Below are 24438 nucleotides of genomic sequence, written 5' to 3' on the forward strand. Positions count from 1 at the left end.
GAGAAGAGCAAACAGATGATGAATATATGAAAAATACCCAGCACCTTATGCTGAAATGAAATGCAAATGAATGAAAACTACACTGAGACTCCATCTCATCCCCGTTAAAATGACGATCATCAGCAAAGGACAAATGCGGAACATGTTTACTGTGGGAATGTGAACTGGTGTCAAATTGGAATGGACGCTTCTTAACGATCGTATGATCTAGCTATACCAGTTCTGGGTATCAACACAAAGAAATATAGTTTAATATACAGCATAGATATCTGCATGCCAATATCTATTATAGCACTATTCATGGTAGCCATTCTTTGAAATCAGCAGATTACTGGGTAAAGAAATTATGGTATTTATGCACAACTGAGTTTTAATCAAATATCTGAAAAGAAGAAAATTATGTGTTTATAGAAAATAGATGGAATGGGATATTGCATGAGAAAAGAAAAAAAAGGAAAGAGAAAAGTAATCAAAACTCTGAGAGACAATCTCACATATTTTCTCCCATACAAATAACCTAGATTATTTTTAAAAACATAAATATAGGTAGAGAACTATATGAGCAAGAAAAAAAAAGGATGACCAGGTGGATAAGAGAAAGTGTTAAAGGGAATGAACACAATTAAAATACACACTATACATGTAAAAAGAAGTCAAAATGAAATTTATCATTTTGTATAATTAGCACATGTGCACACACACATGCACAGACACACACAGACACACACACACACACTCACACAAAATCTTTTCAATAACAGCACATTTTCCTACCCACAGTGATTTCAGTCATCCATGCACTACATTCTGTGTGCATCCCTCTCTCACTACAGTGTCTGTGGCCAGGGTAAACACAACATTTGTTGTTGGAATAAAGTAAGATCAAGAAAGAAGTGAACGTGTAAATGTGGCAGGAAATACACAGTTGTTCCTGGATGATGGGCATGACCTTGTAAAAACACAGACATATCCAGAATCTTGAGCCCTAGACCACTGTACATCAAATAACAGAGTTATTTGGAGAATCAAAGAGTACCTGATTCACATGCATAGAATTTCACACATGATAGCATTTGATTAACAAAGCAATTTAAGGCAAAATAGACTAACAAGATGCATCAAGTAACACAGACTAGGTACCCTACTGAAAACAGAACCAAAATGTGATCTCAGGTGCAATTTTCTACTAGGAAAGGGTACCACAAATGAGCACGCATTCAGAGACCTCTTTATGATCATCTCTGTAGGGGTAATATATGAGATTGGAAGTCAATAATGAAGTCAGGGCTGGCCTTATTTTTCCACTGTTTCTGATGAACCACTAAAGAACCCTATGGGATATTCAGTTAGTGTCACTAGTTAGTACTTGCACAATATTTTTCCCTTGAAAATTTTCTGGGCCTGAAGATGTGGCTTGGCCAGCAAAGTATCTGCTGCATACCGAGTTTGACTCTCTAGCACCCATTTGAAATCTAGACAGGAAAGCATGCATATGCAATCCCAGCACAGAGAAAGTGGAGACAGATGGATCCATTGAGCGCATCGTCTGGCCAATGTAGCTGTAGTGATAAGTTCCAGCTTTGGTGAGATGTTCTATCTGAAACGATGATGTGACAAAAGTTGAGGAATGTAGCCAGTATTGATCTCTGGACTCTAAACACTCATTCATACACATGGATGAACATGCATGCCCACAGATATATGTATAAATAAATGATACATAGATAGATGCATCTATCTATGCAGATAATTGATAGATATTAGAAAGAAAAAGAGAGAGAGACAAAGAAAGAAAGAAAGAAAGAAAGAAAGAAAGAAAGAAAGAAAGAAAGAAAGAAAGAAAGGAAGAAAGAAAGAAAGAAAAAAAGAGAGAGAGAGAGAGATAATGGACATATAAAAGATAGATGATAGATAGATAGATAGATAGATAGATAGATAGATAGATAGATAGATAGATAGATAATGGACATATAAAAGATAGATAGATGATAGATAGATAGATAGATGATAGATAGATAGATAGATAGATAGATAGATAGATAGATAGATAGATAGATAGATAGACATAGATGATAGACAGAAAAATGTGTGTATATATGTATACATATCACAAACACATAAAAATCTTATTATAAAGTATTTATTATTTTACTATAAAGACATTATTGGGGCTGGCAAAATGGTTTAGCGGATAAATTTACTTTTTCCCAAGCCCAGCAACCTGAACTCAATCCCTGAAATCCATGGGAGAAATAGGAAACAGCTCTCACAAGTTGACCTTTTATCTACATGCATATGCTGGGTCACAGGTGCCCTTTCCCCAACACACACACACACACACACACACACACACACACACACACACACAGTAAATGAGTGCTTTTTTCAAAGGCAAAAAATAAAAGAAGACGTTCTCCCTCCTACAATAAACATTAGTAATTCCTACAATCATGCTTTCCAAGCTGGCTCCATAACAACCTTTTACAGATAGAAAAAATCAATATACCAAGATTCATCCTGAGAGTCCACTGGGCAGCATAATCAACAGCGGCAATATGAGAACATATGTTTCTATGTAATTGTCTAAGCATACATCCAAGGGACACTGTCATATAGGCACTATCCAGTTTAGTTGTAATCAACTTATCAAGAATATTATTATTCTGGAAGGACTATAACAAGATAATTAGCTTGGATAAATTAAATATTGTTTGTCATTTTAAGACACACAATAAGTTTAAATGGAATCAATTTAATGTGTACCAGCATAACAACTCTCTACTTTAATGATTATCTTTATACAGCAATCTGTAGTTCCACTTGGAGTCTAAAGTCCACATGGGGTCTAGAAAGAAGCAATATTACCCTCATTTTTAAGACCAGAAATTTGAATTCAAGCAACATAGTCTAATTGATGGTACGGAATGAAGCCAGGCCTTGAAAACATATCTTTGAAATAATTTCTTTCTAAAAAATCCAAACACTGAACAAAAAATATTTGGAGTGAGGAGTGGATTTTTATGGTGACTCTGTATTTACCAGCTCTAACATCAACCACTGAATTAGCTACTCTAAGCCTCAAATCAGCACAGTTTTTTTTTGTTACTAAGCAAAAGGGGATAAGAAAACAGCCAAGCATTGAAAAAAAAGCCATTATCCAATTATCTGTACATTGAAAAGATACTAACAATTGTTCTGTGACTTGTTTGTTCATGTGGTTCTCTGAAGCATGATGTTGTTCTCTATTTACTTCCCATTACACATATGCTTCTCGGTCTCCTGAAAGTCACTGTTATGTAATTTGTCCTGCTACTATTTCAGTAGGTCTACTAGAGCTGGGCGAGCCACCTTCTCTGCTTCACTGTGCTGGGAAGCAGCTAAAAGATTCGGGCATTGTCTATCTTCTGCTCCAAGAAATCTTTAGCTAGAGTTAACAGTGTGTGCCAACTTTAATCCATCTCCACTCCCTGCCTCCAGTCACCAAACCTTCTGTTTTTTAACTTCTAATAATCTTGCCAACAAACCAGGCGAAGTCACACAACCTTCTCCACCCATTTCTATTCTCTGCATCTTTTGTCTAGTAGACCCCTTATCAAGCGATCTCCACAGAACATTGATCAATTTAAAAACCATTCGAATCACACTTTCTATGGTGGCAATACTGAAGGGCTGGCAATTAGTAGATATGTAGAATGTAATTTCTACCCTTAAAGAAATTACAGCTTATTAGGGGAGAGATATAATTAAAGGAATCATATTACGGTTGTACAATACATGCAGTATTTAAAGACAAGCTCAAAGTGTTAAAAAAAGCAGAGAAGAACAATTAACAACATGGAGGGTGAGGATCCTGTTAATGAAAGGCTACAGGAAGAAATGAAAATCTGATCTTTCACAGTGAGTAGAAATTAGCAGAATAGAGGCACAGGTGTAAGGGTGAAATAAGTAGTTGCATAGATGTATGAAGGCAGAGATTTTGTTCAGCTTGCAAGGGATTGGGTATTACCTGCACATAAAATAAGATTCAGTTTGGGATATATATGCACAAGGAGTTGTGGGATAGTTACATGGAAATATTTATCAATAAGCTTAGTAATGAAGTCAAAACTAAATATTTAACAGTGATGAATAGTTTAACAGCATGAAGAAAACTCAGAATCGTATGAAAGGGAAGAGTTGTCGATTGGTCAAGAAGCTATATATGCTTAAGGTGATTTTTGAGTATTTTCTTAAAAAATGTGAAACACACAAAGCCAGTTCATGCAGTAGGATCAAAACCTAGTGCCATTGTCCTTGGCTTCTCATCAGCCCTCATTGTCTGCCATGTTCAGAGAGTCTGGTTTAATCCCATGCTTATTCAGTCCCAGTCCAGCTGGCCTTGGTGAGCTCCTAATAGATCAGCCCCACCGTCACAGTGGGTGGGTGCACCCCTCGCGGTCCTGACTTCCTTGCTCATATTCTCCCTCCTTCTGCTCCTCATTTGGACCTTGGGAGCTCAGTCTGGTGCTCCAATGTGGGTCTCTGTCTCTATCTCCATCCATCGCCAGATGAAGGTTCATATCCAGGAGGATGACTATATATTTTTCTTTGGGTTCACCTTCTTATTTAGCTTCTCTAGGATCACAAATTATAGGCTCAATGTCCTTTATTTATGGCTAGAAACCAAATATGAGTGAGTACATCCCATGTTCATCTTTTTGGGTCTGGGTTACCTCACTCAGGATAGTGTTTTCTATTTCCATCCATTTGCATGCAAAATTCAAGATGTCATTGTTTTTTACCACTGAGTAGTACTCTAATATGTATATATTCCACACTTTCTTCATCTAGCATGTTTGGATGCTCACCTTCCTGGACCTGGATGGAGGGGGGAAGACCTTGGACTTCCCACAGGGCAGGGAATCTGGACTGCTCTTCAGACTGGAGAGGGAGGGGGAGAGGAGTGGAGGGAGGGGGAGAGGAGAGGAGAGAGTGGGGGAGGAGTGGGAGAGGGGGAGGGAAATGGAAGGCAAGGAGGAGGTGGAAATTTTTTCAATAAAATATTCAAAAAAATAAAAAAATAAATAAAAATAAAAATTAAAAAAAATGTGAAACACAAACTCATAGGACTATCTTGGGAAAGGCTTACTGGAAAAAGAAACCAAAAACATGAAGGTTCTAAAGTGAGAGAAAAGTATGCTTAGGATATTTGAGAAACAGCAAAAGATGGGTATGACTGAAAGAATATTAATATTCAAAAAAGCTAAGCCAGAAGAACTTAGTGGTATAGACTGTAGTACCTAACCTGAAGACAAAGACATCATTAGATATTAGTGTTGAGGAATGACTATTATAATAATGACATGGAAAAGCTACATGGTTTATGTTGTGATAGACTTCCTCTGCTATTATCTACAGAACCAAGTTATGGCTCATAGGAAAAACAGAGATCCACATCATGTTTCTGGAAGCTCTGTCATTAGTTAGAGAAAAATGTGGGCAGTTGAACTTGTAATCATAAAAGGAGAGCACAGTATTCTCTGTGTTAAATAATATAAAAATTAATATTAATGGTCAAAAGACAATGAAACATCTCAAATCAAAAGAACATGTTCAGAGCTGGAATGACAGCTCTGCAGTTAAAAGCACTCTCTGCTCTTGGAGAAAAATGGGGTTTGATCCTGAGGACGCGCATGGTGGCTCACGACTATCTACAGTTCCAGGACCGATAATCTAGGGTCCATATATACACATGAGCAAACCATTAATACAGAAAAAGTAGAAGATAAATAAATATTTTTATAAATGACAGGTACTAATCAGTGATAAAGAAAAATAAAATAATAATGACACACTAAAAGAGTTCACAGAGGGCATTGTCTAAATTTTTCCAGTGGTGGAAACACTGTTGTTGGATTTATCCTTTGCCAAAAAAAGTTTCAATGAAATGCAAGAGAACATTGAGGGTTAAGAATGGTGGCAGGCAAGAAATTCAACATAGCAGTCATGTATTCTATCAAAACTCGACTGCAGATATGACAGAAATTCAGTGGTAGCTAGTAAAACAAAGAAAGGCTTTAGTCGTCCATGTGATGTGATATGTTCTAGAAAGATCCATTGTATTATCTCTCTCTCTTTCTCTCTCTCTCTGGCCTCTCTCTCTCTCTTTCTCTCTCTCTCTGGCCTCTCTCTCTCTCTTTCTCGGTGGGGGATGGTGTTCAAAACAGTTTTCTCACTGTAGTCTTGGTTGTCCTGGAACTCCTCTGCAGACCAGGCTGGCCTTGAACTCACAGAGATCTGAGTGCCTCTGCCTCCCAAATGCTGAGATTAAAGGCATACAGAACCACCAACCAGATAATCCAAGGTTGAAGATCAGCCCAGTGGATCAGTTACCCTTCCTGCCCACAAAGACTTTAATATCAAATTTCTCTGTAACCTGGGTCAAGGAAAGAATTCCACAAAAAAAAAAAAAAACGCTCAAGTTGATTTGTTAATCATCCATCTGAAAGCATTATAGACACAGAACTTAGGAAGACAATAATTAAACTCTCTCTGGGAAGCTGACATGTGGAGTAAATTTGTGTGGCATTTTATTGAGTTTTATTGATCCCTGGTTTAATAATCTCACCAGTTTATCATATATTCAGGGTTGAACTTTTGTAAGAAAATGGGAAACAAATAATTCTGGAGTTGGGAAGAAAGTTGAATCAGTTAAGTATTTGCCATGCTTGTGTGAGGACCTGAATTCATTCCCCAGAACATACATGGAAAGGTGGACATGGTAATTTGTATTTATAATGTCTGTGGCTGGGAAGGCAGATGGGGTAGCCCTAAGGCTTGCTGACCAGCCCGTCCAGCCTAATCAGCCAGCTCCAATTCCAGTGAGAAGCTGCGTCTCCAAATACAATGCAAATTACTCTTGAGAAATGGCACCTGAAGTTGACCTCTGGCATTCAAACATGCATATGCGAACATGTTCTTACCCAGGGGAAGGCATATGAACTCCGGCAGAAACCTGGTGAAGAGTCCTGAACTGCAGTGATTTTCCTCCTATGGCTGCACTCTATAACCCGGTGTGAGCATTCCTTAGAGGGGACCTTAGATTACTATTACAAAATTTAAGTATCAAAATAATTGGCCCCTTCCTGTATCTTCTAGGCATTGTTCTACATTACTACATACATGACTTCATTCACTTTTCAAAGCAAGTCAAACAGTGACCCAATTATCTTGTTTTATAACTACAGAAATGAAGACATCAGACACCGAGTAGCAGTGTAAAACCTGGACTGACACTGCACCTTGACAGCAGCTGCTCCTTTCCTGATGCAAAGGACGCATTTCCCAAGATTTATTTCAGGCAGGATTGATGGAAAGGCTACTCTGGGTAAGAAATTCTCCAAAGACTTAAATCTTTAAAACCTATAGTAAAAGACAGATGTTTACTACTGACTGTGCTAAAGAAAAAAAAATGGATGAAAGGTGGTTTTTAAAAAGGAAAATGCAAAGCAGAAAAAGAGAAGCAATTTCTTCAGTCCCAAGCCAGTAAGGACAAGGAAGTTTGAGATTCTACTTTACAACCTATTGAGATTTGCTTTGAACCAATTTGTAACCAGTAAGTCCCAGGAGAGACAGAACACATCATTTGATCTTCTTCTATTCTTACCCTTTTCTCAACTCAGTCTTTTTCTACAGCATACACAACAGAGCCATCCCTACATTGACATAACACTCGAGTAGTTTTTAATGCCCTTGCTACATAAGTAAAGAACAATGCAGCAAATGAATTGGCTGTGCCAAAGCTTCTAGATACATTGAATCGCCTTAGCAGAGAGTTACCTAAGGCTGCCAAAACTCCATAGAACAATCCATTTTTTTTATGCACTGTCCACCTAAGCTGGAACCTCTGCTGCCAACATGTCATAACTAGCTGAGTACTAATCTTCTGAATGAAGATGACCTGCTATGACAAGTCCAGATAAGAATCTGAGTAAAAAGAATCAACTCTGCTCACTAAAGTACATCCCAAGCTTCTCAAGAATCACTCCCTTCCAATGAAGTATATTGACAGAAGCTGATTGTATGATTTATGGAAGAACAGGGAAACTGTCTATGACTGAAGTTCTAGCATTTTACCTGATAAATTTAAAGAATACATACTTTATTTTTGAATGTCCAACCAGCATAATAAAGTATTTGTGAAAAGGACAATGGAGCAATTGTTGCTTTCTGTATTCTCTTATTAACATGCTCTATTGCTGCAAGCTAATTTGCACAAACAGGAAGTATGCCTGTCTGGTGGTGAAAAAAGTATTCAGTCTCTCTTTCGTTCCAAAACGAACGTTTTGTATTCACAACGACACAGTTCATCCAAGCTTTCTCTTTTAACTTTTTGATTGTTTTCCCTAGTGTTGGACAAGGCAAAGCTTACATTCCCCTCCCAGGAACCTGCATTCTTAATGCTAGGAGAGTACACTGGAGAGTTTTCAGCACATGCTGATTGGTGAAACTTCCCCAGAATCTTTTGTAAATAAGAGTATTTGAAACATCTCCCTGGATCAATATAGGCTAAAGTCCATTTGCATACACTGTCATGACTTGTAGCTTATCCCTGGAAGATCACACTCTTAAGTATTTAATAGTCCAGGTTGTTGTTTTTGGTTCAGTTTGATATTTCTTATTTTGGTTTTGTTTAGTTTTGGGATTTTGGAGACAGTATCTTTCTCTGTAGTCCTGGCTGTCCTGGACTCACAGAGATCCTCCTGCTTCTACCTTCTGAGTCCTGGGAATAAAGGGATTCACCACCACCCCAAGTTTTTATTTACAGTAAATCACTCATCTTATTTAACGATACATCCTTTAGAAAATATTTTATTTGACTATTTCAAATGAAAAACTGATATCATGTGCCAGAAGATATGTCTTATAAGAGGGGATAAGGAGATGGTTCAGAGGATAAAGGGCATGTCGTGCAAGTATTGGAAATGGAATTGAAATCTTCAGAACTCACAGGTGTAGAAGACTGCTTCTGTAATCCCAGAGCTCACACTGTCATGGGTAGGGGCTTTGAAACAGAATAATTTCAGAAGCCTGTGGGTTGGCTATTCTGGTATGCTCAGCAGTTAATAACAAAGGCAACAGTCTATCTCAAATAGGGTAGGAAGCAAGCACTGGAAACCAAGGATGTTCTCTTACCATCTCATGAATGTTGTGGTATGTGCTATGCTATGCTCAGACATGCACATATATGTACACAACATACACACAGTGAGACAAAGATGCAGATACAAGTGTCATAAATATCCTGCTAAGGCAGTTGTGGGCAGAGGCCATTCTTTCATTCCTGGCTACCCAGACCTGGGATAATCACACAGAAACTATATTAATTACAACACTGCTTGGCCAATTAGCTCCTGCATGTTTCTAGCTAGCTATTACATCTTAAGTTGACCCATTTCTATTATGTTGCATTTTACAATGAGGCTTGTGGTTTACCCATAAAGTTCCCGGTGTCTGTCTCCATTGACCTCCCTGACTCTTCCTTCTTTCTCCTCTATCTACTTGGAATACCCACCTTGCTTTTTCTGCCCTGTCGTAGACCAATGCAGCTTTATTCATTAACCAATAAAAACAACACATATACAGAAGGACTTCCCATAACAGGATGTTGCATATAAATGCAAGGGTTATAAAAGGAAGATGAGTAAGGACTAGAGAAGACATAGTAGCAGAGCATTTTATCCTCAACATAATTATAAAAGTAGAAATATTTTAGTAGCAAAGCAAATATTATTTTCTTTCCATGTGGCTCAGTGTGGCTTAACACCATGACCCCCACCTCTTAATATTGTTTCAAATGCTCCAAGAAGCTGAACAGTACAGGCATAGGCATTGCTTTAAATTATCTTCAATTTCCAAAGTCCCCTTCCTGCCACTTCTAATTAACAGAAAATGAAAGCCCAGGAGCGCCATGTCCCTCCTGTCTTCCTGCGCTCTCCTCTCCCACCACACTTAGGTATGCTGTGCTTTTCCTGGAGCATGCTAGTCTACTTGTCTGGTGTCCCTGCTTCATGCATCTCCTGCAGTCACTTTATGGCACAATTTCTACAGCTTACTTTTATTCATTTTAAATTTCAAGATTATAATATAATTCCAACATCGTCCCCTTCCTCTTTCTTCAATATAAACCTCCTTGTTTTTCATTAATTATTTTTACATGTATATATATACATATATATACAAATATACAAAATCCTAAATAAAAACTCATTCAGTCCATATGACATTACTCACGTGTACACTGTCAGGGTTGACCATATTGGGTAAGTTGGTTACCATTTCTCCCACTCTGCAAAGTCCTTATTTTCCTGTAGTTCCTACTTTTAAATGAGAGCGGCAACAATGGTAAACCCATGACCACATCTCTGTAGATTTATTTATCAATTATATTAAATTTTACTTTCAAAAGTTATATCATTTCTCACAAGTAACAGGATCCCTAAAACAGCCTGTCATCTTTGAATTTCTTTTGCCCAGAACTTCAGCACTCATTCTGACATGAATTTTTTTGCTTCACTCTTCATATTTATGCACTCACATTTCACTTGGAAAGAAGATTCGTGTTCTCAGTTTTCCCATAACTGAATTATTCTTTGAGCTTCACAATACTAACTTTGGATGTGATATGATTTTATCCATGATATCATTGAACTGTTCGCTTTCCTCACAGCCTATTGTCTATGGGAAACAATCAAGCACCGCGGGCAAACAAAATTCACACTTTCCCTTTGCAAACTACAGCAAGAACTGGGTGACGTTGTAAGGAAGTATTACTAGTTCAGTTAAGATGTTTTATACTATCTTCAGTGCTTTGTCCTCCCTAATTATCCAATGTACATATGTATGAATATATTAGATTTCCTATTGTTGAAATCCAGGAGGCTCAGCCTCAACATAAAATAAGATTCGGTACCAAATGTTGACTGCACCCGTTTTGCTTCTTTTTCATACAACCTACCTGCTATGAGAATGTTCTCCTAATTTCCATGTGATCTAGAAGTTAACAGTTCACTGGGACTTCACTCGGGGCTCTTCACTTAAATTCAGACACTGCCCTAGAATCCACCACATCATCCATAATTGAAGTAAAAGACACAAACTCATGAGCTGCTGGATGGCCTGTCCCTGACTAAGCCTGGTGACCCAAAACCCATCAGCAAGTATATAGGAAAGATTAACATAAAGACAAAAAAACTTTCACCTACTGCAATGGTAAAACTCATAGTTCCATACAGCCAGTAAGTACAAACCCAGGCATCCCAACACCAAACTCTGCCAGGCAATTTTAGGAAATTTTAGCATCCCTTCTTTAATTGATAGTTGTTGACTACTTTTAAGAGATGGTGATTTTAATTAAAAATAAAGTGTTTGCTGCAATGAATAGTCCAGATTGTTTACACTTTATTTTAACCTTGCAGTAAAGTTAGAAAATATGATCCTACTGCATGTACTGGCTTTGTGGGAGCCTAGCCTGTTTGAATGCTCACCTTCCTGGACCTGGATGGAGCAGAAAGGACCTTGGACTTCCCACTGGGCAAGGAATCTGGACTGCTCTTCAGACTGGAGAAGGAGGGGGAATGGAGTGGGGGGAGGGGGAGAGGAGTGAGAGGAGGGGGAGGGAAATGGGAGGTGGGGAGGAGGCGGAAATTTTTTCAATAAAATAAATAAATAAAAATTAAAAAAAGAAAAGAAACCCTATCTCGAAAAAAAAAAAGAAAAGAAAAAATGAAGTTTAGATTGTATGTGTGGTCTTCCAGAACTCTTGAGGCATCTCCTCATATTTAGCCAGGAATCTCTTTAAGGTCTTCTTCGTGAGTTGTTGGAATAAGAGTAAAATACATTTTAAGCTTTTGCATTTCCTCATGCCTTATTTTCTTTCAGGAATTTATGTTCATATTAACATCAATTCTTTTTATATTACCTGCTGTCACTGATCCACAAGTTTCAACCATTTTTATTATGTTTTTAATCTATAGAGTATGTAAAATGAAGATAGGAGACACTAAATATTAACATGGATATTATAACACGAGCATTGTTAAAAGGTTATACATCTGTGTGTGTGTGTGTGTGTGTGTGTGTGTGTGTGTGTTCCACCAATGATCATTTATCTGCTGGATTAAAAAGCTGAAGTACAAGAAATCCTTGTCCACACAAAAGGACAGTTTTAACTGGGATCTTGACAGTAATTCTGTCAGTAACACCATCCACAGTGTAATGGCATTTCCATCTCAACTGGTCCAAGTAATTCAACATCACTTCTTAGAAAAGCAGGAACTTTCACTTACGAGTTTGCTACAAAAACAGCATGAAACTGGCATTGGAGAGGCTGCTCTATACCTATGTGTAGAGTATCAAAAGCTTAGGACACTGCTGCATACTTTGGTGCATATTTGATATTAGGTATTGTAAATACTAACCCTAATGTCTAATCCCTAATTATATGTCATTGATATATAACTTAGAAATAAAGTTTAAAAATTAAATATATTCAAATATTGTCTGCAAAATGCCAAATGCAACTCATCTCACTTGTGAATATCATAAAAATTAAATCTCCAGAGAAAGGAAATAAATTATTACATTTTTTGAAAACTATATTAAAATTTTGCATAAATAAATGGAAGGTGATTATTCAGATAGTTGTCTTAGAATTAGGGGTTTTATGCAAGAAAAGGAATATCACAGACTGTGAAACAAGGTCTCACACAGGAACAAACTGTTGTATGTGTGAGAACTGTTTCTTCTATGGCAATTACTATCTCGCTGACATTAAACCAAATACATTGGTGTTTTTAAGAAGTCTTACCCCCAAAAAAGAAGTTCCCAGGAGTTTGAAGCTTTATTGGAATTAGTATTTTTTTATTTTTCTTTTTACTTATGCTTTGTGCCTTTCATATCCTGCCTCCCAACCCTAACCATCTCCCTCCCTCTTCAAAATAAAGCAAAAAAAAAAAAAAATTAAGAAAAAAAGAGGAGGGAAGAAAGAGAAAATCTCATCATGGAATCTGCAATGTGACACATTGAGTCATGCATAAACCCCTTTATCCATACATTTTTACATACAGCAGATCACAGATGGGGTAGATTCGGGGGTGAACACAAAACCCTCCTAGTGGCCTGGGTACTTGCAGGATTGGTCAGTCCACCAGCTCTTTCCTGTCTTCACCACCAGGGTGAGCTCTTCAGCACTACCCTGGCTTGTTCACCTCTTGCATCAATGAGCAAGGGGCGGGGCCTGTTCTGCTTTTAGGTCCTCAAGGTCTGTTTTCCCACACCTACCCCTTCAGGGCCTGCTAACTCTACTATGTTGCCCAGGTGAGGTGTCGGGGCCACTTTCCTGAATGTTGTAGCTGATGAGGGGCAGAGACAGCTCCCCCAGTCTTATGACCTCAGCGCCATTTCTTCCACCTGACTCAGGCACTGATGGGTAAAGGGTGAGGTGGGGGGAGTGCATCTCTTCCTGGCGCATGCCTCCAGGTGACAGATAAATAATGGGGATAGCTCTCCAATGCTCACAACATCTGGGCTATCTCACTCGCCTCTGCCAACAGAGTCAGATCTACTGTGCTGCCCAAGCAAGGAGCAGGGCCAGCTTTTCTGAGTCCTGCAGCTGATAAGGGGGAGAGCCAGCTTCTTTGTCTGTCACAAGCCATGAGGGTAAAGGGTAAGGAGGAATTAGTATTAACTTTAATCTCGTTTCTAAAAAACAATATGAAAAAACTGCATGTTGAAATCATTATGGACAGTTTTAACATTCCAAATTTATGAGCAATTGACTGTTTCATTTTATTTTCACCAACTTAAATCAGCTAGATTAAGCCATAGGAAAGATGTTCAAGAAATATATCTATATAATAGCAACTGTTTGATATTTAACAACTCAGAATATTTAACCCCCATGTATTTCCTACCTGAGAAAAATCAGAGCAAAGATTTCTCAGCAGAAAGTCATGGGCTTTTAAGGATCCAATTTATAAACTACGCTGCCTCCAACCACCACATCCTATTACAGTTCCACACCTTGTTGAAGACCCAATATAAACCTGGACTTGAAATCAAGCACCCCAGTGTTAAAAGCTCACCAGTTTTTTCACAGTAACAATTCCATGGAGAGAAACTGCTCTCACTCCCTAACAGGTTTGAGACACTGAACTGTGACTGTTTCTCCTCAGTAATTTCCCATCAAACGTGCAAGATACCTCTTGACAGTGAAACATCGCTTCTCATTTACCTCTTCAGCAGATTGAAATATCCCTTCTCTGTAGCAGGAGGTTCGTCTTACTTAAATAAAGCCAAAGTTATTCTCTGTGGCTTCATTTCTTTTCCCAAATACTTCCTTATTAGGGGGAAAATGATTTCTTAGCTCATAGGATCAGATAAGGACATTTCTTCTTAATATTGCTGCCTGGGTTTGAAGGAAATATGCTATTTAAGTTGCACTGAGTCAGCCATGTTTAGTGGCTAGCCTTCCTGATGACTGCCTATCTATCTACTCACTGAGAATACTAGCTTCAAAATAGGACAAAATTTAAATCATACAAAGTATGTGGATCACTGAATCAGTGCATTGAGGCCAGCTGGGACCAGAATTTTCTAATTAAAGTGAAACATTCCCAATAGGAGATGTAGAAATAATTTTGAAAAGTTGGAAATCTCAGTGTCGGATTCATCTACAACAAAACTGCTGCACCTAAGGCTCAGGGACTGCCACAGAAGAGGGAAGAGAAAGCTTGTAAAAGTCAGAGAAACAGGGAGTTTGTTGCTAGATTGTGTCTCCTAGAAATGTCAGAGCAGCAACCCTCACAAAGTCTCACTAACATACCTGCCTAAACATGACCTGAATAAGGACAACACCAATAAACTTGATAATGGAGAATGGAGAATGCTCAGGTGTTCTCAACGCTACACAAAAACCATAGGGAGCTGAGCAACGCTGAAAACAGGAGAAATTGTGTTCTCCAGGGAAGAACACCAATTTGTCATCAAATATCAAATGGTCAAATAATATTACACAAACCAAGCAGGGTATGCTTGTATGTTTGTGTGTGTGTGTGTGTGTGTGTGTGTGTGTGTTAATGAAATTAAAGAAAACAAGTCAAGAATTTAAATAAGAGAAAGGAGATGGCAACAGGGAAGAAGCTGGAGTGAGGAAAGGGAAAGGAAGAAATGATGTAATTATATTAATTTCAAAAATAAAAAATACTTTTGAAAAGTATCTTAATGTACTCATGTACCATGCCTTCACAAATCAGAGGAAATATCTCATTGTAATATTTAAATAACCCCACCCATTTATGAATATATCAGAAGTCACGTTAGACATAGTGTTCGTTCCAATAAGACAAAGAATTTGTCTTAGTCAAAGAACCAATGTCTCCATTTTCCCCAGTAGTTTAGTTGTGTGATAAGTAGTGAAAGGCTTTTAATCTTTAAGATTCCTAAAGAATAGGATTCAAATAACTACAAATAATGTCAATGGCTTGAAATATATGAAAATTTTTCTGAGAAAATAATTTTAAAACACTTGTGTAGGATTTATCCATTTTATATGTATAAATAAGGAATTACAATTTATCAAATGAGTTTTAGAGTAAATTTCATACTTAGAAAATAGAAATGTGTGGTCTCACATGACGAGTCAAAGATCATAATTACTCTGTCTACTGAGAAAGGCCATTAACTCTTACGTGATGCATGGTTATCGTGTCTCCTAGGAATGTCAGAAGCTGAGTCCTTAAAGTCTCCCTAGCATGACTAACATGGGCTAAACAATGACAACACCAATAGACACGCTAATGGGTGGGGAGGACAGAGAGGCATCAGCCCTACACGAAGAACTACAGGAAACTAAGGATTGCTGAGAGTGGGAGAATAGATTTCCTCCCAGAAAGAGCACACACATTATCCAAAACCTAGGGTCAAGTCTAAAACCATATACATGAACATCATCATACAAACTGAGTAGGTTATCTAGAAATATAGATATATCTATGCATTTAACAACAACAAAGAGAGTAAGAAGGGGCATATGCAAGGGTTTGAGTGGTGGTAAGAGTAGGGAGAAATGATATATTTATTGCATAATATTAACAGTAAAATTAAAAAATAAAAATTAAGTCACTTTCCTGTCATATAACCCTTCTCTTTAAGTCTCACTTCATTTTTAAATCCATATCATTGCATCTAAATGAATACATACTTCCTCTAAATGTTCAAAAATTAATAAACTAGAGGCTGGTCGGTAATGTCTGGTGTTGATATCATTTGGGCCCTAAGACTTCAAGTGATAGCATTCACAAACTGATCTGAAACAATAAGTCACATTATCTTCAATTCTGATATCTGGTCCTTCTGTAGCAACAGGCCATTGTACCAGATTCTCTTCAACCTTCTGACATAATTCTTAATTAATAATCTCAGTTCCACACCATGGTTCAAAGACAACAGTAAATCATTATACTTTAGACAGTGATTTCTGATTAATTTCTAAGCACCAGAAGTAATTCGGCTATTACAAGCCACATTTAGATCATAAATTATTCTGGCGGCCTTGCTGCCTGAGCCAAATAAATGTGAGGTAACAAAAATGTATGAAGATAGTAATTTGGCAAGATATTTCGAGCACAAATAACCAAATTATCTCCACCTCTTGGTCAGAACCCTCTTGGAACTGAAAATGACCAGGAGGAACTAGGCAAACGGTCCTTGGCACAAACATCTTTGTTGAAAATTTCCTCTTCTTTGGTAGTCACCAAAGACACAGCAACTTCACAGGCAAGACTGGGACAGCATCTTTCCTTGGGATTATTTTGAACTGTTGTAAGGGAGGGTGAACCTGTAACTGTGTTTTCAGTGAGAAAGAGATAATTGCTTGTTCAGAAAAAGAGAGGTATATAGCAGATGATGCTAAATAGAAAAGGCACACTTCCAGAACCCATATTAAAATCACTATTTAATCCATGGAGTGAGGAAAACAATGTTGTTTTTACTTCCGTGAGGTAAAGGTCACAGTAAAATTTGATATTTTTATAATGACTTTAAACACCAGGAATCTACTCAAGAATTAACTTAATGCACAGCTCTTCAATTATCGTACAAAAATGAAGAGTCAGGAGATGCAGAGATGTGTTTTTTGAATATCAGATCGAGATAAAACAGCCTAAGTTGTATGTGATCACGGCAACGCCACAGAGCAGGAGCCAGCAAACACTGCTTAAAGAACATTAGAGCAAATGTTTCCGGTGTTGCAGGAGCCATTCTGTCTCTGGGTTCCTCAACTCGGTCACTACAGCATGAAAGCAGCCTTAGCCACTGGGCAAACACATGGGCCTGGACACACTGCAGCCAAGTTTATTCCTCAAGAAAGATAGCCAGACAGATGCGACCCCAGGCTGTGTGTGTCTTTGCTTCCCCTGCTGGATAAGTATCCATCCTTGTTCAAGAAGCAAAGAGCAGTTCTTGCAGCTTCTGGAAACCACAAAACTCTTTGTCTTAACTTCAGAATAGAAACTTTCCTCTCTTGATTGCTCGTTTGTGTTTGGTTGCAATTTTCTTTTCTCTTAGAGCCATTTAGCTGTCTTCAGCTTCCACAACCCCGATTCAGTCTTCTTATGGGCTCTAGTCTTTGGAAAGCTCTGAGCAGCGCTAATGCTTTGCCCAATTGTGCTGCAGCTGCAACAGCTCTGTTTTCTCCAATGGGCAGTTCAAGGGAGCTCACCTCCGGTGCTGGGAGAACCACGAGTGAGTCTGAGCATCTTTCTAATGCTGACTGAAGTTTTCTACATAGAGGCTGTTCATTAAGCTTGAGCTACTCCCTTCTCCTTACCTCACATATGTTTTGTGACTAATGTGGTAGTTATACTAAATAATATAATGAAGAAAAAAAACTAATCTGGTCCATGAGTCCACAGTTACCCTACATGTCAGGAAGACAGATACCAATAAAGGCCAGCTCCAGAACAATGGGTGGATCCTGCCTGGTCCTCACCTCCAAGGTTGCCTGTGTTGTTAGGGTCATGGCTACAATCGGATCAGGGAACCCTATGGAAGAGGAGGTGCAAAGATTGTAAGGACCAATGAGAATGGAGGACACCAAGGAAACGAGGCTTTCTAGACACAGCAGGACCAATGCAAATCTGAACTCATAGAGACTGTGACAGTGTGCATAGGGCCTGCACAGGTCTAAGCCAGATGGGGTCCCAGCACTGAGAGGGGCAGTGGACACAAGCCCCCATCCCTAACTCAGAAGCTATCTCCAATCGATAGACTCGCTCAGAGGAAAAACTCTTTTTCTCCAATGGAATCTCACTGGATATATAGACTACTCCTAAGAGCAGGCTCCATGCTCAGATGGCCAACACAAAATGAACTCAATGGCATTTTTGGAAGATCTTGGGACACATAATGCTTTGTCTGGGTATTTTTTCTTACCCTACAGACATTTTGCTTATGTATTGTGGTTTCTGATATTAGTTTTTATGAGTTTTCTATGTCTGTGATTGTATGTGTCTCAGAGCCTGTATTTGTTTCTGGTGATTTTACATAGGCTCTTTTTTTTTGCTTATTCTGTTTTGTTTGCATTTATATTTCCTCCTCCTTAGTTTAGATGCCTATTTTCACTGTAATGAGAGAATAGAATAATTAGTGTGAATTTGGGTGGGTGTGTAAATAGGGAGGAGATGAGAGGTGTTGGGGGGACGGGAAACCATAATACAAATAGTGTATTGTCAATAAAAAGCATTTCCTCTATCACAAAAAAAAACTAATTTTAAAGGGGCAAGGAAAGGAACAAATTTCAGAATACGAGCCTGCCACACTGCATGAGCCATATGGCACTAACTACGGTGGTAAATAGAGTGGTCTCTTGAAAATACTTGTGTGTGATTGATTTCAACATCGGATCAAAAGCATATAACCTCTGAATAGCCCAGAAAGCACTCTTATCCTACCATAGACAAGAAAAAGAAGTATGGAGAAATGTGGGTGAACTTGACAGTGGGTCTCTAACTCCAGGCTCAGCCATCTGAACACCAATTTTCAGGCCACCACTTGGGGTTGGGGGGTTATAGCTCTAATAGAACAAAGGTGAGTGCATAGTTTTGACCACCATCTTTCTACCAACAAGGGCCCACACATCGAGGCACTAAATTCCTTATATAGAGGTTGTGGGGCATTGAGTTCTTGATGCAAATGTCTATCTCAATACAGAATAAACACATGCATAATCCTGATAGTTTTCTAACTGTTGGATTTATAAAATCATAGAAATCCTTGACTGAAACCACGGCATGTGTCTAACAGCCCCAACAATTAGTAGCTGAAGCCAGGAGAATCATTTGAATCCAAGTGTTTGAGGTCAGCCAGAAGAAGGGATGAGTGTTTATACCGGAGTGCCTGGACAGTATAGCCTAACAATGTAGTGCATATGAATTCCATATATGCCAGAACTAAATCAAGGACAAGAAGTGAAGTCTGAAGAGAAGTATAAGATAGAACCAAAACCCTATCTGGTAAAAGAATAGTTCTTGAGAGAACAATTCAAACAATTCAAAGCCATAGTGTAGGGCTTACCTAGTATACTCAAAATAAACATAGCCAGTGTGGGCTATCCAGAGATACTGAGGAGAGTATTTTGAAAATCACGAGCCCAGTAGAGCTGTGTAAACCATTGAAAAGACTTTTTGTGATTCCTAGGAGACCAGGGGATCTCAAACGAGTTAAAAGATCATATAACCTGAGTTACATTTGCACAGATCCTTTTTTTGTTTTTCTTTTTTGAGTCCCTTATACCTTGATCAACTACTTCTGAACATGAGGGCTGCACTGGAGGGGATGATATAGTCAGTGTTGCTTTATTGGAGAAAACTGATTTTCCTTCTTCTATCAGGTATAAATGACAGTTCTGTTGGTAACCTTTACCCTAGTGGCTATGCTTTCATTTATTCATTCATTAAGTTTTAAACATAACAGATAAAATATAAAAAGATAAGACAAAACTATGAAATCAACAGTGGGCAAGACAAACCAATAGAAGGAAAGAAGACCAAGAGAAGGCACAAAAATCAGAGAATCACTCATTTGTACACTCAGGAATCCCACAAAAACATAACACTGGAAATCAACATATAAGTGCAGTAGAGGACCTGACACAGGCCGCTCCAAGCCCTGTGCATGCTGCTTCAGTCTCTGTAAGTTCATATGAACTTTAATCCTTTGATTTAGAGGACCTTGTTCTCCTCGTGTTCTTCATACCTTCTGGTTCTTATATTCCTTCTACTTCTTCTTCTCTGGGGCTCCCTGAGCTCTGAGGGGAGGTATATGATGGAGACAATCCATTTAGGAATGAGTGTTCAAAGGTCTCTCATTCTCTGTATAATGTCTGGCTATGAGCCTCTATATTTGTTCTCAACTTCTGTAGGAAGAAACTTCTCTGATGCTGGCTGAACAATGAACTGATCTGAATACAGCAGAGTGTCATTAGAAGTCATTTTATCACTATATTTTGCTTCTGTGGGACCACCTTCAGCGAATAGCCTTTAAGATATGGGCGTAGTCAAATGTACTCTATATACAGATGTAAAAACATACACATCCCCTTGGCTGCTGGATTCGGTTCCTATTTTCCACTAATGCAGAGGACTGCTGATCTGTGATCCTACAGTTAAATAAAGAAACTTTTATCATACTCCATTCTGAGCTAGCATGGGACTACTTTATTATTATCTGCAACATTTTGCCTTTTATTTTAACCAGCATTATTTGATTATACCCTAGGTCCTTGGTCTATCTTGTCTCATGTTCTTGGTCACCCAAGCAGTGTTCAGTATGACTTCCAACTCATGGAGTGGTCCTTGAGTCAAATCTGTTAGTGATATTTTACTCCTACAAGTTTTGTGCTACCATTGCCCTACTATATTTTGCAAATAAATACCATTAGAGATAAATCTTTTGTGGCTGGGTTGGTGTTTCTGTTTCTCTTAATAGCATGCAGAATAGCTTTCTGTACCAAATACGCTAGAATATCAAGGCAACAGTTCAACAACTCCATGTTCACTGAATTTCACAAGATACTTGAAGTTGATATTTGAAAATATTCTCAAGGTCCTTGAATGCCCCCACTCTCCACCTTGACCTGCATCTCTGTTTTAATCTACACTACTGTTTTGCTTTGAATATAGTCAACTTGCTAGCTTTGCAAAGTGGAAATATATTAGAGAGAGGAGGTACGTACAAGGGAAAAGTCAGGAAACAATGCTATCAGCCCCATTCGGGGAGATTGGCATATTCTCTACATAGTAGCAGAAGAGTGTCTGAGAAGTGACGCTCTGGATGTATTTGAAAAGGGGTTTGGAATGGTTGAACCCTGATATCTGTCTCTGGGCTTTTATTAACTGTGCTACAGGGGCCAGTATGCTTTTTTCTGAAAGTTTATATGTAAAGATGGTGATCATATCAATTGCCAAAGATTGGTCCTGAGGAAACAGGAAGTTGGAGTCAGTATTACTCCATGTAGGGCAGACTTTAAGTAAAACAAATATGAATGGAAGCTAATAGCAGTACTCCATTTTTGAAATAATTATCAGATATCTAACTGCCCCAATTATCAGATATGAGATTCTGAAATTATAGAAATGTTCTGGATCAAAGATGGCAATTTGACAGTTGCCAACACTGGATAATATTTAATTCAGGGAGAAGAACATATCGAAAAAACAGGAGGGACAGAGAGATTCCAAGGTCTGCATTTCAGACCAAAGTAGGAATAACAGGTTATGATAAATACAGATAAATCAAATGAAAATGAAGGGACAAATGACTCTGAGTGCTGCCGAAAAGAATTCAGAAAAGTGTGGTATCCAGGGACCTGAGTGAGGAAGGAGCTCTCAGGAAACAGGAAATTGTCGGCTGTGTGAAATGCTGCTAATAGTTCAAGGAAGAGGAGGACTGAGAATTGGATTTAGTGCCTGAGGGTCTTTGTTGACCTTGATAAAAGCAAGGCTGTCGGGATGTGGAGTGGCAATAGCCTGAGAAGAGTGGCTATAAGAGGTACATAGAGAAAGGAACTGGAGACTGGAGGCGCAGATAATTCTCTTTGTGTTCTGGGGGAAGAAAGGAGGCAGAGAAATAAGGATGGAGTAGAAGTTCTGTAGAGAGAGAAGTTTTAAGATGGCCTAATACTAGGTGTTTTCCAAAGTGTATTAGCAGTAAGATACTTGAGACTCAAAGACAATCAGAGACTTATTCCAATTTACACACTTCTTTAGATGCTAGTAAATGTAGCACAAATCTCCCTGTGTTTTTGTTAAGAATCTGGCTCTTAATGGCAGAGCCAGGCATTAAATACATTAAATAGTCATTTGACTTCTTCATCAAAAAAATAATCATTTCTATTTCTCCTCAGTCATTAACACAGAAAAATGTTTATTTGACCCTGCTAAAGATTCATGGCTTTTAGAATACATTTACCAACAAATACTGTCTCTCAGCCTTAAAGTGAGTGTAATCATCACCTTAAAAAAATGTGATAGGTGCATTTATCTCTCGGCTCCTTCCCGCCAGCATTTGACACATGCAGTTGCCTCTCATTTTCTAACCCTAATTATCAAGCTGTTTCTCTAGTCTGTTTTCTTCAAATAAGCTTTATCCTCCAAATTTGGAAGAAAGAAATGCACCTTCTTTAATTGAAAGAAGTTTTCAGGACATGGATCTGTATTTAAGCATCACAGTTTCTGCTGTAACAGCACCACTTTCAGCACCGGCATCTACGCAATGCCGGTGATTTTAGGTGATTCTCTAGAGAAACCTATCTGTTGCTTGGTATTCCATCTTCCAAAAAAGTTCACATGAGTGAATGAGCTCTAAATGAGCTGTTGACAAGTTTTCAGCAAGTAGCTTGAAGCTGAAGCGCTCTAGAATTGATATTAGTAGGTTTGCAGGGAGAAAAAAAGGCTAGATGCCAAAGAATAGTAATCTGTTTTCCTACACTAGACACATAAAATTTAACTTCCTAAGCCATCTGTTAGCTCCAGTATAGCAAAGATATTGGAGTTTGGAAATGCACGATGCAATATTTTCAAGGTCTTTTCAAATGAACATTAAACACATAAAATAATTGTTTTGTAAGAAATTATGGCGAGATAAATTTGTCTAACATTTTTATTATTTAAGTAGTTATCAAGTAAAATAAATGGAGATATAATAGAAATGCATACAGTTGACTTAATTGAATAAGCATTTTAATAGAGTTTAGAATGTAGCATATTCTATGTTAGAAATTCAAAGATTAAAACACACATTTTCCTTACTCTTGAAAAGCTTAGACTATATTGAGAGAGACAAAAATTTAAAGCAACGAAAATGCAATAGGTCAGGTACTCCACTAAAATACTAAAAGAAAAAAAAGCTACTACAATACTAAAATAGGAAGGAGTACAAAGATATGAAAGCTCAGTCGCTAATCCCATTGATGACAATAGAGAAATCTAAAGAAAAATGACGACCTTTGAAGAAGAAAACTGTCTTTGTAGAGGTGAGAGAGGCTTGAGGGGAGACCAGAGAGCTGGCTTGAACACTGAAAGGGAGACATAACTGTGCGAAGAGAGGCGGATAAACATAAGGATACTGTTGGGGTGGATGCTTCAGCTCAGACTCTCTGGAGGCCTCCTCTCCATAAGTGACAGACTTGGCTTCCCAGAGAGTGTTGCCATAGACAACACAAGGGATTTGTTATCAGTCCTATATGATGAGGCACCGAGGAGGCATAGTTGTGGAAATATCTAATGAGAAGATTACTTGAAGAAAGCCAGAAGTAGGAGAGCAACCATCCTATCATCCCTGGTGTTTCGTTTTCCTCACAGCCACTTCCCTAACATTGCCTGGGTCATTAGTCTGTGCTCATACCTTCAAAGCTGAAGTCAGTTCTACCGCTTCTCATCATGCTCCCTGGTAGCCCACAAACCTGAGCCAGCACCATTCTCTCTTGTAAATTTCTACCCCAACAAACCTGCCTTTCTGTCACTTTTTTGGTCATTGACACATTATGTCCCCTCGACTCAAGAGCAGTCATTTTATATCATGGGTCAGATTATAATGTAACCTTACTTAAATGCCCACAATGGAATCCTATGCGATTACATTCAAAGTGAAAATGTCTTCCTTTCTTCTGGAGTGTTGAATATGATTTGCCTCTGACCTGTAGCTTTTCCCTTCTCTCCTGTTTCTTTTCTATGCTAGTGTTTTCCTTCCCATGACCCTTCATACAGCTCACTGCTACACTGCCAGTTTTCAGCTCACATGCTAGTCCACCAAGGTCTTTCCTCTCCGTTTGTTTTAGTGAATTCTAATTATTCAGGTAAGTTTTTTTTTTCTCTGATTTATTTCTCTTGCTTCCTATGATAG

The sequence above is a fragment of the Microtus pennsylvanicus genome, chromosome 17 (assembly GCF_037038515.1).
Source record: "Microtus pennsylvanicus isolate mMicPen1 chromosome 17, mMicPen1.hap1, whole genome shotgun sequence".
NCBI lineage: Eukaryota > Metazoa > Chordata > Mammalia > Rodentia > Cricetidae > Microtus > Microtus pennsylvanicus.